Source organism: Delphinapterus leucas, chromosome 12 (genome assembly GCF_059928025.1).
Source record: "Delphinapterus leucas isolate spDelLeu-1000000601 "Yukka" chromosome 12, BTC_Dleu_Yukka2, whole genome shotgun sequence".
NCBI classification, from domain to species: Eukaryota; Metazoa; Chordata; class Mammalia; order Artiodactyla; family Monodontidae; genus Delphinapterus; species Delphinapterus leucas.
Window position 1 is genome coordinate 44,176,165 of NC_143140.1, and position 10,176 is coordinate 44,186,340.

A 10,176-nucleotide genomic window follows, 5' to 3' on the forward strand; every position below is an offset into this window, starting at 1 on the left:
TGCAAGAAATGTTTCAGGACCCAGGAATAAGCCTCCCATCACATCCTTTTTTAAGCTTCAAGTCCTCAGGACCCCCGAGTCCATTTGCTCAAAGTGCTACCGACAGCTGCTCCTTCAATAAGTGAGAAGTGATTTAATCTCAATATAGCTTTAATCATGTAATTTAGGCCCAAAACAGAGCAAGATTCCAAAAAGTTATTTTTAACCTGATTTATGCAAATACTCCCCATGCCCAGTTTCACAGAATACTATAAACTAACAAACCCTCTCCTGGTTTGCTCTTCCTTCCAGGTTTGATAACTAACAAACCAGAGCTGGTCATGTACCCATTCCTTCTCTCTGAATTTAAGATAGAAGCTTTTAGTTAGCATAAATGTGAACACAGTCACCTTGTAGTTTTCTCCTACTCCCATCAAGAAAGAAAGAGGAAGTGACAGGTAAACGCCAGTGGGTAGTTTTGGTAAGAAATTCTTCAGTGTGTTAACAAAAGGGGGTTGTTCTCATGGAATCGTGGTACAACTTCCCATCTTTAGGTATCTGAAGAATTCATCTGTGGGCTATGGCAACCAGGGTGAGGAACAGAGCAAAAGAAATGAAGTTAAATCATTAGCAGAAGGGACTTTGGTTTAAATGACAAAAAATAACACCCACCTTTAGGGTTGGTAACACAATGGGTTCCTTTCCGTGGGAGGGAGGAAGTAGTCTCCTTGCTGGGAGGGCTTAGAGAGGAGCCAGCTCGTTTGAAAGCACAGGATAAGCAAGATGCCTGGCAAGTCCTTCCCACGTCTGTAATTCAAAGGTTTCTCTCAACCTTACAAATGATGGTGCACCTGGAGACAAGACAGAGCTAAGGCTCTGGTAGAGAACTTAAGTTTCCTTAATGTTCCTGAGGCCTCCGAGGAAACTATTTATATAAATCTATACGGAAGACAAATCTGAAGAGCTTGTCTAATTCTGAGGAAGAGTCCATGACACCGCGAAATGAACTGTGCTGTATATTTTCTAAAATATTTGGAAACGTATTCCCCATTTGAGTTCTTCCCAGGGATTCTGAAAGGGGGTGGAAAATGAGACATGGTACCACTCTTACCTGGCACCCAGCACTCTGCAGAGCAATGTCCAGGCTAGCAGCCCGTCCGTGTAGTTACGCCTTGGGAAGAGAAGGGACCGTCTCCACCCTCCCTCCTTCCACAGCAAGGCTGCCCTTGAGTACTATTTCCCATCCACACAGGCAAAGGAAGTGGGATGCACCCTCATCCCTTTCTGTGGGACGCTTTCTTTCCTCCCCAGTTTTAGAACAATTAACGTGAGGGTGATTTGCTGTGAGACTAACCATCTAAAGATCATGAATGGGGTGACTTAAGTCCTTCTTCTGTGCTCCCCAGGCCAGAGTCTAAATATACGCCCAAGGTGGGAACTGAGATTATGTGCTCCTACTCTGCAGGAAAGAGTGAACTGGGGGTTTAGTTCTAGTCCTGGTTCAATGCCTAGTTACCTGTGTGCTCTCAAGAAAGTCCTGGAACTTCTTGGGCCTCAGTTTCCTGATCCATAAAATGAAGGAGTCATTCCTAGGTTTTCTTTGCCTCTTTCGGAAGTATTACATCTCTTAATATGCTAAAAGTCCATCGTTTTCTCTTATTTCCTTTTGGTTTGTTTTCCTTGGAACTCTGATTGTTGCTATAGGCAGATATTTGCAATTTAGAGAGCAGATGTCAGAGGAAAATGGAAATGAGGGGCAGGCTTATATGGAAAAAACTATTGTGGCTTCTTTTGGCAAGAGATTGGGCTCGCAAAGGTCCTGCTAATTTGTGAGAACCATGAAATTTCCCTAGGAATTAATATGCTCATCTGAAAGGAATCAAGATTCTTTTAATGGAAATAATGAGTTGTGTGTAAATCAAACCTCTGCTCAAGTACCATGAATTCTAGGCTGTTTAGTTTAGCGGCTTTTTGTTTTTTCTTATACATCGTTTTTCTTTCTTTTTATGCAAAGGCTTACTTGTATGAAGACTAAGAAAGATTTAATTTTGTTGCCACAAAAAGGAAAGGGGGTCAAAAATATGAGAACTAAAGAAGAGAAGGTGAGGCTAATCGAGAGAACCCAAGAAGACGTTGAAAGAAACATTCTGGTTAGCAAAGCAATGGAGGCCTTGATACTGCTCTAACGGTTCAAGGTTTAAAAAGGGGAATAAAGAAAAATGAAGCAGCAAGAGGGAGGAGGAGAGGGAAAGGTTAAGCCAAGACAGAAACTGTGAGTAGATAGATGTGAAAGGGGCTGAAAATAAGTGAAAAGTGAAAAATTGCTTTATGAATAAACCGTTAAAAAATAGTGAGTGAAAAAGCAATCGTGCTTCCAGTTATTACTGAATCACCAGCTCGTGGCAGCCGGAGGCTGACCTGAGCTGCGACTCCAGGCTTAACCTATATGCAGCAGTTGGTGCAGGGCTGCTCCTGTGGGCGGACTCCGTTTTCTACTTGAGTGTCAGTTTCATTGTGATTACTCGCCATCACAGACTCATGTGGCCCATTTTACCGCCTTGAACACAGAAGACATGACTTGATCCTCTCTCCAACCTGCTGACACTACAAGGCAGGCGATAGCTTCTCCGTACATACAGGACACAGGCAAGGCAAGGAGCGAGGGCCGAGGGCCGGGGAGGGTGAGCAGATCTTCTAAGAGAAGTTGATGCGGCCCGAACGCTTAGCCTGCCTCTGCCTTTTTCTGAAAATGAGGCTGTGAGTTCATACTCAGTGATCCTTTTCATTCCTGGTGGTGGTGGTGTGTCAGGGCAGGGACACAGTGGCCGTCCCACAATGTCTTCTGTGCCAAGAGCTGACAGAACATCCGAGCTGACAGAACATCCTCTCCGGATCACATCAGGGCCCGCAAAGAAAATGCCAATCATAGCAGAACTGCCTCTGCCCCCGCCTACTTGAGGAAGCATTGGGAGCCCTAGGAAGTGAACCGGTTCCACCAGTTGACCCCGCCCTCCGAGCCTCCCAGAAGCGTGAGGACCGGAAGTGTTCGCACCCGCCGGAAGACGGGTCAAGCATCACGAGGAAGGGCTGGTGCAAATAGTACAAGCCATCTCCAAAGCTGCAGGGTCGCACCCCTGCTCCTTCCAAGTGTAGAACATACTTCTCTATCGGAACTGCCTGCGTGCAGCTAACTTTTGGTTCTGTTTCAACAGAAAGGAGGTGGAAGATGGGTGGTCACAAATCCCGAGATAATTTGCTTGCGAGGGCTTCACTGGTTGTCTCCGGTGGACTCCAGGGAGGCGGGTGGCCCGCCAGGGTTCTAGGGGCTGGCAGGGAACATTTGACTCAAGTGACCCATGGAGCAGTGAGCCCATGCACACAGCTGGCTGTAAAATCAAAGAATGAGGCCCAATTTTAATGAATCCGTTTCATTTTTAAGAACCAAGGTAAGACTGTAGTTCTGTACATCTGGCCAATGGGGCTGAGGTTTCCCTCAGAGCCTCACACAGATCTTAGTATCTGCTCTTGCTGTTGCTACAAGAAGTACCTGGTCTTGTGCTGGTGGAAGGTTTAAGGCTTTCATCCTTCAATGTTTTCACGAAGGAGGAAGGTAGGGATGGGCTTTGAGCATCTCCATCTTAGAAATGGGACTGTCAAAGCATTGAGGGTCAGGAGAGAGGCCCAAGCCACCTGACAAGTTTCTGCTGGACCTGGAAACCGAATCCCAGCTTCCTGATTCTGCTTCCCAAGTTAGCAGGTTACACAGCACTGCTATTGCCTAGCGGGGCAGGGCCACAGGAGTCACTGATGCTGTTCGTACTTAGGGCAGACTTGCCAAAACAGCAGGGTTTTACAGCATTAAGTTACTGTCTTTTGCCTTGTCTGGAGCTTGACTTAACGAGTTCTGCAGACATTTCAGGAAAGCAAGGTGGAGACAGCAAGCCTTGGGGAACTGTGGCCTACTACGGCCCAACGTTATTCTGAATCCATCCCAGCTCAACACAATTATTAACGTCTCTGAAACCAAGCTCCCTCCAGATGTCCCTTTTCTGAAAGGCTTTCATCACTCTGGGGTTAGCCAGTTCCCCTTCAAAGAGCCAGATTGAGTTGGCAGTTCCACGTGCGTTAACAGAGGGTGGGTGTCAGGCTTCAGTGGTTCCGGGTCAGCCTCAGGTCAGCAGTGCTCCAAAGAGGAAACTGAGGCAGAGAGCGCCTCATTCCCTGTCAGGACATGCCTCAGGGACCTGACAACTACAGCTGAGGGGCACAGTGATGCTCAGACAGAAGGCACTGCGCACTTGCAAAAATTCAGCTGCTATTTCGGATAAAGTGGATAAGCTCATTGCACTTAAAAAGCATGGAGGGTCTGTGTTTTCTACAAAGGAGAGGAAACACATAAATGGACATCTTGTCTGCTTCGAGTACACATAAAAATTCTTTTGTTGCTTCTGAGTTTAAGGAGGTATGTTCTCTGTTTTAAGTATTGCCCATATATAGTTAACCAACATACCTGGAGACAGAGATGAAAGTTGAGAAAGAGCAGTCTGTTCTACCTTTTTGTTCCCAGGCAGTGTAATCCCAAAAGGCACGATTTCACTAAGAATTATCTGAAGACTTGCAATATACCCACCTGTTATACAGCTTTTGCAACCAACAGAAACCCTGTAGATTTATAGTCATGTTGCTTCAAATTGGTAGTTTTTGTCTTCTCTAGTTTTGACCTGCACATGGATTCCAGACTGAAAATTACATTTATCTGTAGCAAACCATTCAGCCCATCTTAGATAGGTTACAGCTGTTTCAATCATCCCTCCAACTTTAGTGTAATAACATCATATATTATGGTTCATCTACAGCCTGAAGAATTAGGTGCTCTTAAGAGGACTGGCAGGAAAGAAAGAAAGAAAGAAAGAAAGAGAAGGAAGGAAGGAAGGGAAAGAAAGGAAGGAAGGAAGGAAAGAAGGGAAGAAAGAAAGAAAAGAAAGAAAGAACGAGAAAAAGAAAGAAAAAAAAGGAAGGAAGGAAGGAAAGAAGGGAAGAAAGAAAGAAAAGAAAGAAAAAAAAAGAAAGGAAGGAAGGGAAGAAGGGAAGAAAGAAAGAAAAAGAAAGAATGAAAGAAAGAGAAGGAAGGAAGGAAGGGAAAGAAAGGAAGGAAGGAAGGAAAGAAGGGAATAAAGAAAGAAAAGAAAGAAAGAACGAGAAAAAGAAAGAAAAAAGGAAGGAAGGAAGGAAAGAAGGGAAGAAAGAAAGAAAAGAAAGAAAAAGAAAAAAGAAAGGAAGGAAGGAAGGAAGGGAAGAAGGGAAGAAAGAAAGAAAAAGAAAGAAAGAAAGAGAAAGGAAGGAAGGAAGAAAGGAATCTTTTAAGACTAGCTATATAACTTAGACATGAGAGAAGCATCTCTTGAATTCAGGTCCAAATCTTGTTCACATCAGAGGAATGAGTTAGAACGTGATCAGGTGGAGATGAGCATTGGCTGGCAGGGATGCTGAACCCCAGCTCACCATGAGTTCTGCTGAGGGCCACTGGCCTTCTTCAAAACAGAAGCATATATTTCTTATAGACAAAAACCAGAAAAAGGCAGAGCAAAGTCTGTGCTGAAGGGGCACAGACTTCCTTCCTTCCGTATTTGGGTTTTTCTCCCTTCTAAGGGGTGTTTGAAAGTTTTTCCTGTGCTTCTAACTGAGCAGAAACCACATCACGTCTTTTGTCACCGTCACTGCTCACCACTGGAGACCCTGGTGGTTAGAGAGGGAAAGTCCCTTTCGATGGGGGTAGAGGGTGTTGGGGGCCAGGCAGGGGGGTGGTGGGGAAAGGGGAGAGGGGAGAGGAGGGATCACTAAGGTTTCCTCCTGGCCTCTACATTGTACCCACCCCGGCCGGTCTCTCCAATCCTCTGAGCCGCAAAGCATGTCTTTTAATGCCCCTGATCACCTTGGGGTGATGGAGGAAGAGATCATTCAACGAAGGAAAGAACATCCACTTCCAGAGCTCTGTGGTTCTGGGAAGCCAGAAGAGTGGCCACGGGGACCTCTGTGTAGCCTGAGGATAGCTTATACCTGACTCCTTAGCACCCGTCCCGATGGACAGGTGACATATTGGGAGGACAAGGGGAGAGAGGCTGGGGCACAGCTATATATTTGGTTTGAGCTGTTTTAGGGCAGTCTCTGTAGTGACATTTCTTCTCTCTCTTTTTTTAAATCATGGTAAAAAAAAGTACACACAAAATGTACCACCTTCGGGGTTTTTAAGTGTACAGTTCAGTAGTGTTCACTCTAATCACATCTGTGCAAAGATCTCTAGAACGTTTTCATCTTGCAAAGCTGAAACTCTAAGCCCGTGAAACAACAGCGCCCCTTTGGACTCCCCCTGAGCCCCTGTGCACTGACATGTCTTGATCATGAGTGCTCTTTTTTCAGTTAAATCTATAAACTTGATTTCCGTGCCAAGACCTGTTGCAAGTTCATGCACCAGCCTCCCTGTCTAGGGAGCAGTTCAGATTCACTCGGCCATGAATATTCATCACTCACTGGGGATCACGTTCCCAAATGCTTGTCCTCATCACTCCGGCTGGGCTTCAGCAGTTTATGGACTTGTTATTGGCACCACCAAACTGGTCAGGAATGAAAATAACAATCAACTCCTTAAATGTTTACAAGCTTCCTGGGCTATTGCACATGTAATTTCAAGCTGCCATCTTGTCTCCTCTCGCTCAGTAGAATGGAATGTCCTCTCCAGCAGCTTGGTGGCTGCCGGACCCTGCGGAGGACAAGGACCCTTGCTCCGATTTTCTAATGGAGCCTGGGCTGCAGTCCTCTCTGGTGGCGGGTTGTTTGGGCTCTTGTTGCTCTGCACCACTTCCTCATACAAGTTACGTCTAAACAAATCCTCCCAGTAGGTTGTCCTTGGAGCCAGAGCAGGAGGCAGGTAAGGTACTCTCACTCAATCAGCACGATCAGTTTGTCATTCCCTGAAAATAGAGTCGTCCCTCCAGTCTGTCCAGTCTCCCACCCCCAGCACTTGGTGGCGGGGATGGCGAGGAGGGCACGCCTTGGAGCAAAGCCACATTCCAGGGGGAGGGTTCCTCCCACTCACCGCACTGGACAGGCGTGTTGTGCCTCGTGCCTGTAGCCACCCTTGAAGTGTTGCTGTTACACAACAGTCATGAACTCTGGAATGTCTCTGGTCATTTACAGCGTGACTGGGTCACTCCGTAAATGACATGGTCAAGCTTCAAGGCTCAGAATGAGGTTGGCTTGTTTTTCAGTAGACCATTTTCTCCCGCCCAGAACAAAGCTTCCAGGCTTTTACGATGTACTTCTTACTCTGAGACTCCTGAGAATGGAAATTCAGGGGAAAGAAAATACGGGAATAGATTACAAATCACACTCCAGTAGTCCTACGGATGCTTTCAAAACGCTCTGAACAATGTGACCATACTATTTGCAGATAAGAAGCTTTCTAGAAATTAGCTGGGCACTTCTTAGAGTAACTTTTCATCTTCTCTCACTCCTGCCTTGACTTTTTCCTTCTTTGGTTCATTTCCTTCATGAGATAAATGAAGAGAGCAACAGATTAAGGTTCCAAAGAACATAGGATTTATGAGTCATGCCTATTTTTTTCTCTACTGTATTCATTTTAAATGGCATTGTTCCAGTAGAAGAAACAGAAAGTAAAATATGTACCTTAAATACTGATTTTGGTGCTTCTGTAGTACAATAATCATTATGAAAATAATGCCTCATTTGATTTATACTAGGGTTTATAGTAGGGTCTGCCACTGCCATTTTCTCATTTTATCCTCATGAATACCCTTTTTTTTTTTTTTTTTTTTTTTTTTTTGTGGTACGCAGGCCTCTCACTGTTGTGGCCTCTCCCATTGCGGAGCACAGGCTCCAGACGCGCAGGCTCAACGGCCATGGCTCACGGGCCCAGCCGCTCCGCGGCATGTGGGATCCTCCCGGACCGGGGCACGAAGCCGTGTCCCCTGCATCGGCAGGCGGACTCTCAACCACTGTGCCACCAGGGAAGCCACCTCATGAATACCCTTTGAGATGGGTTCTATTATACATTCAAGGAAACAGAGGCCCAGAGAGATCAAATAAATTAGGTGATGCAGGGAAAAAAACCCTTAACCCAGTTCACATCGAAAGTACTCCAAAACAGTAACTGTTCTTAAGTAACTTGCTTAATATCACCCAACTAGTAACTATGACCGTAACCTCCCTAAACCATGGCCACTAACTTCTCTCTCCACTTCAGCATAGCAATCTTAGTCCATGAAATACAAGAGATTTAGTTTTAAACATTTTCTGGAACCTCCACTTTATTATGTATTAGCTATAGAATTAGTTTGTTGAGGAGTCACTAAATGTAATTCATACAACCTTGTGGCTTTTTAACCCATTTCTCCCAAGGGGGGAGGGAAACGCTGGGAAAATCCTCCCTGCTGCTCCTCTTATTTTTAAATCATTTTATCAGAATGACTGAGTTTGGGGTGCAGGGGGCATGTTTTAAATTGTGAGGCTTTCAACCTAATAATGAAAGGTAAATCCAGCATTTTGACTCATGCATTCAATCATTTGTTCATTCAACAATATTTACTGCCTGCCTATTATACTTTAAATATTGGTCCAGGCTAAAGTATCCCAGCTGGCCAAACCAGCAATAAACCCAGGAGCAGGTACAAATAAGACCAAGGCCTTGATGTCAAAGAGTTTCCTGCCTCTGGAGAGAGAGAGCTATGTACAATTTGACTGATGTTATTGGCCTCTTTCAAATAAATTAGTTCTATTAATAACTGCTAAGAGGGATCAAATTGAATTAGAAACACAAATTCCTAGCTTTCATTTGAAGCATTTAGTTTTATATGTATTTTGGGTATCTTCTGCATATAACTCACGTTTGGCTCAAAAACGATAATTTAAGTAAGAACAGTGTACATCCTGACTATATTTGGGTTTGGATGTCTAACAGAGAATTCCATGTCCACTTTCTACATTTGTACTAGCCTCCATGGGGCAGTGCTAGAACTGAATATCAGCAAAACACATTGTTAAATCTGGCTATGCCTGCAAGGAATTTTTTTTAATTAAAAAAATTTTGTTATAAATCAGTGATAATTTAGGAGTTGGTGGTCATAGGACTACAGTATCATTTCTGCCTTCAGAAATGTGAGTTTCTGGATGAGATCATAAACAAAGAGAGCTCTAAGTTGTTTGTTCTTAATATTATATAAAACACACTATGCTGAGATGTGCTAGGTTTAACTTTAACTATCCAAGCATCTCATAAGCATTCATAAAATCATGTCAGGTCATTTTTTTCTTTCAAAAAGATGTATTCCCAGAAAAATAGCAATAATGGTGGGGGGGTCTTGAAATGGAAGGGGCGCTATACTGGGGGGAGTTGTGGGGTATGGGGACAGGTAATCAGGACACCTGGGTTTATTCCTGGTATGGCCAGCTGGGCTACTTCAGCAAGAGGTGTAGCTTCTCCAGGTCTATTTCCACATCTGTAAAATGCAGTAGTTAAACGTCTAAGTCCATTTCTACAAATCAATGGATGTAAAAGCTTGTTGCTCATTTTAGTAAAGCTGTATTAACATGAAAAGATCTCAGGGAAACCTCACTCAGCTGGTGGCCTCCCTTCTAGCCATTCTGTGTTTTAGCCAAACACGGTGTTTTGGTCAGGGTGGCAAAGGAAAACAGGGTGGCGTTGCCCTGCAGCTCTTGGCTCAGAGCTTTGGGAGGTATTGATGACTCAACACGTGGCTCTCTGCCCCGTGGTCAGGGCTGCAGGTGCCCAGGAGGGCCTTGTTAGGAGGGAGCTGCCAGCACTTTGGGGTGAGGCAGGAACTTGAAATGCAGACCATTCATAAGCACTTAGATTCCAGGATACCTTACTCAAGCTTAGGAGTGTCAACCTCCATCCCTTCATCAAACTGCCACCTTGGATAATTATGCTTCTCACATTAGTCTTGCATTTCAGTGCCATGTGGCATATCCACACTTACTCTTCCCTGGTGTTGTGCAGTTTGCTTGTTGTCATCTAACCCATAAACCTGATGACAAGGCTTTTATTGCTTGGGGGTGGGAATAAGGGTGAATTGGGATATTAGACCCAGTGAATCTGCTCTTTCAGGTCATTAAAGAGAAAAGAGAAAAAGAGAGAGAGAGAGAGAGAAAAAAAAGAAAAAG

At 44.6% G+C, this 10,176-nt stretch overlaps 1 long non-coding RNA gene across 1 annotated transcript in view; it reads right to left on the reverse strand.

Moving 5' to 3' along the window:
- LOC111164120 (uncharacterized) overlaps positions 1 to 10,176 on the reverse strand; it is a 51,380-nt gene that overhangs the window by 14,061 nt on the left and 27,143 nt on the right. The window contains exon 3 of the long non-coding RNA XR_002641935.2: positions 390 to 7,312. This is a non-coding gene — a long non-coding RNA (uncharacterized LOC111164120). The remainder of the gene's footprint in view (positions 1 to 389; positions 7,313 to 10,176) is intronic.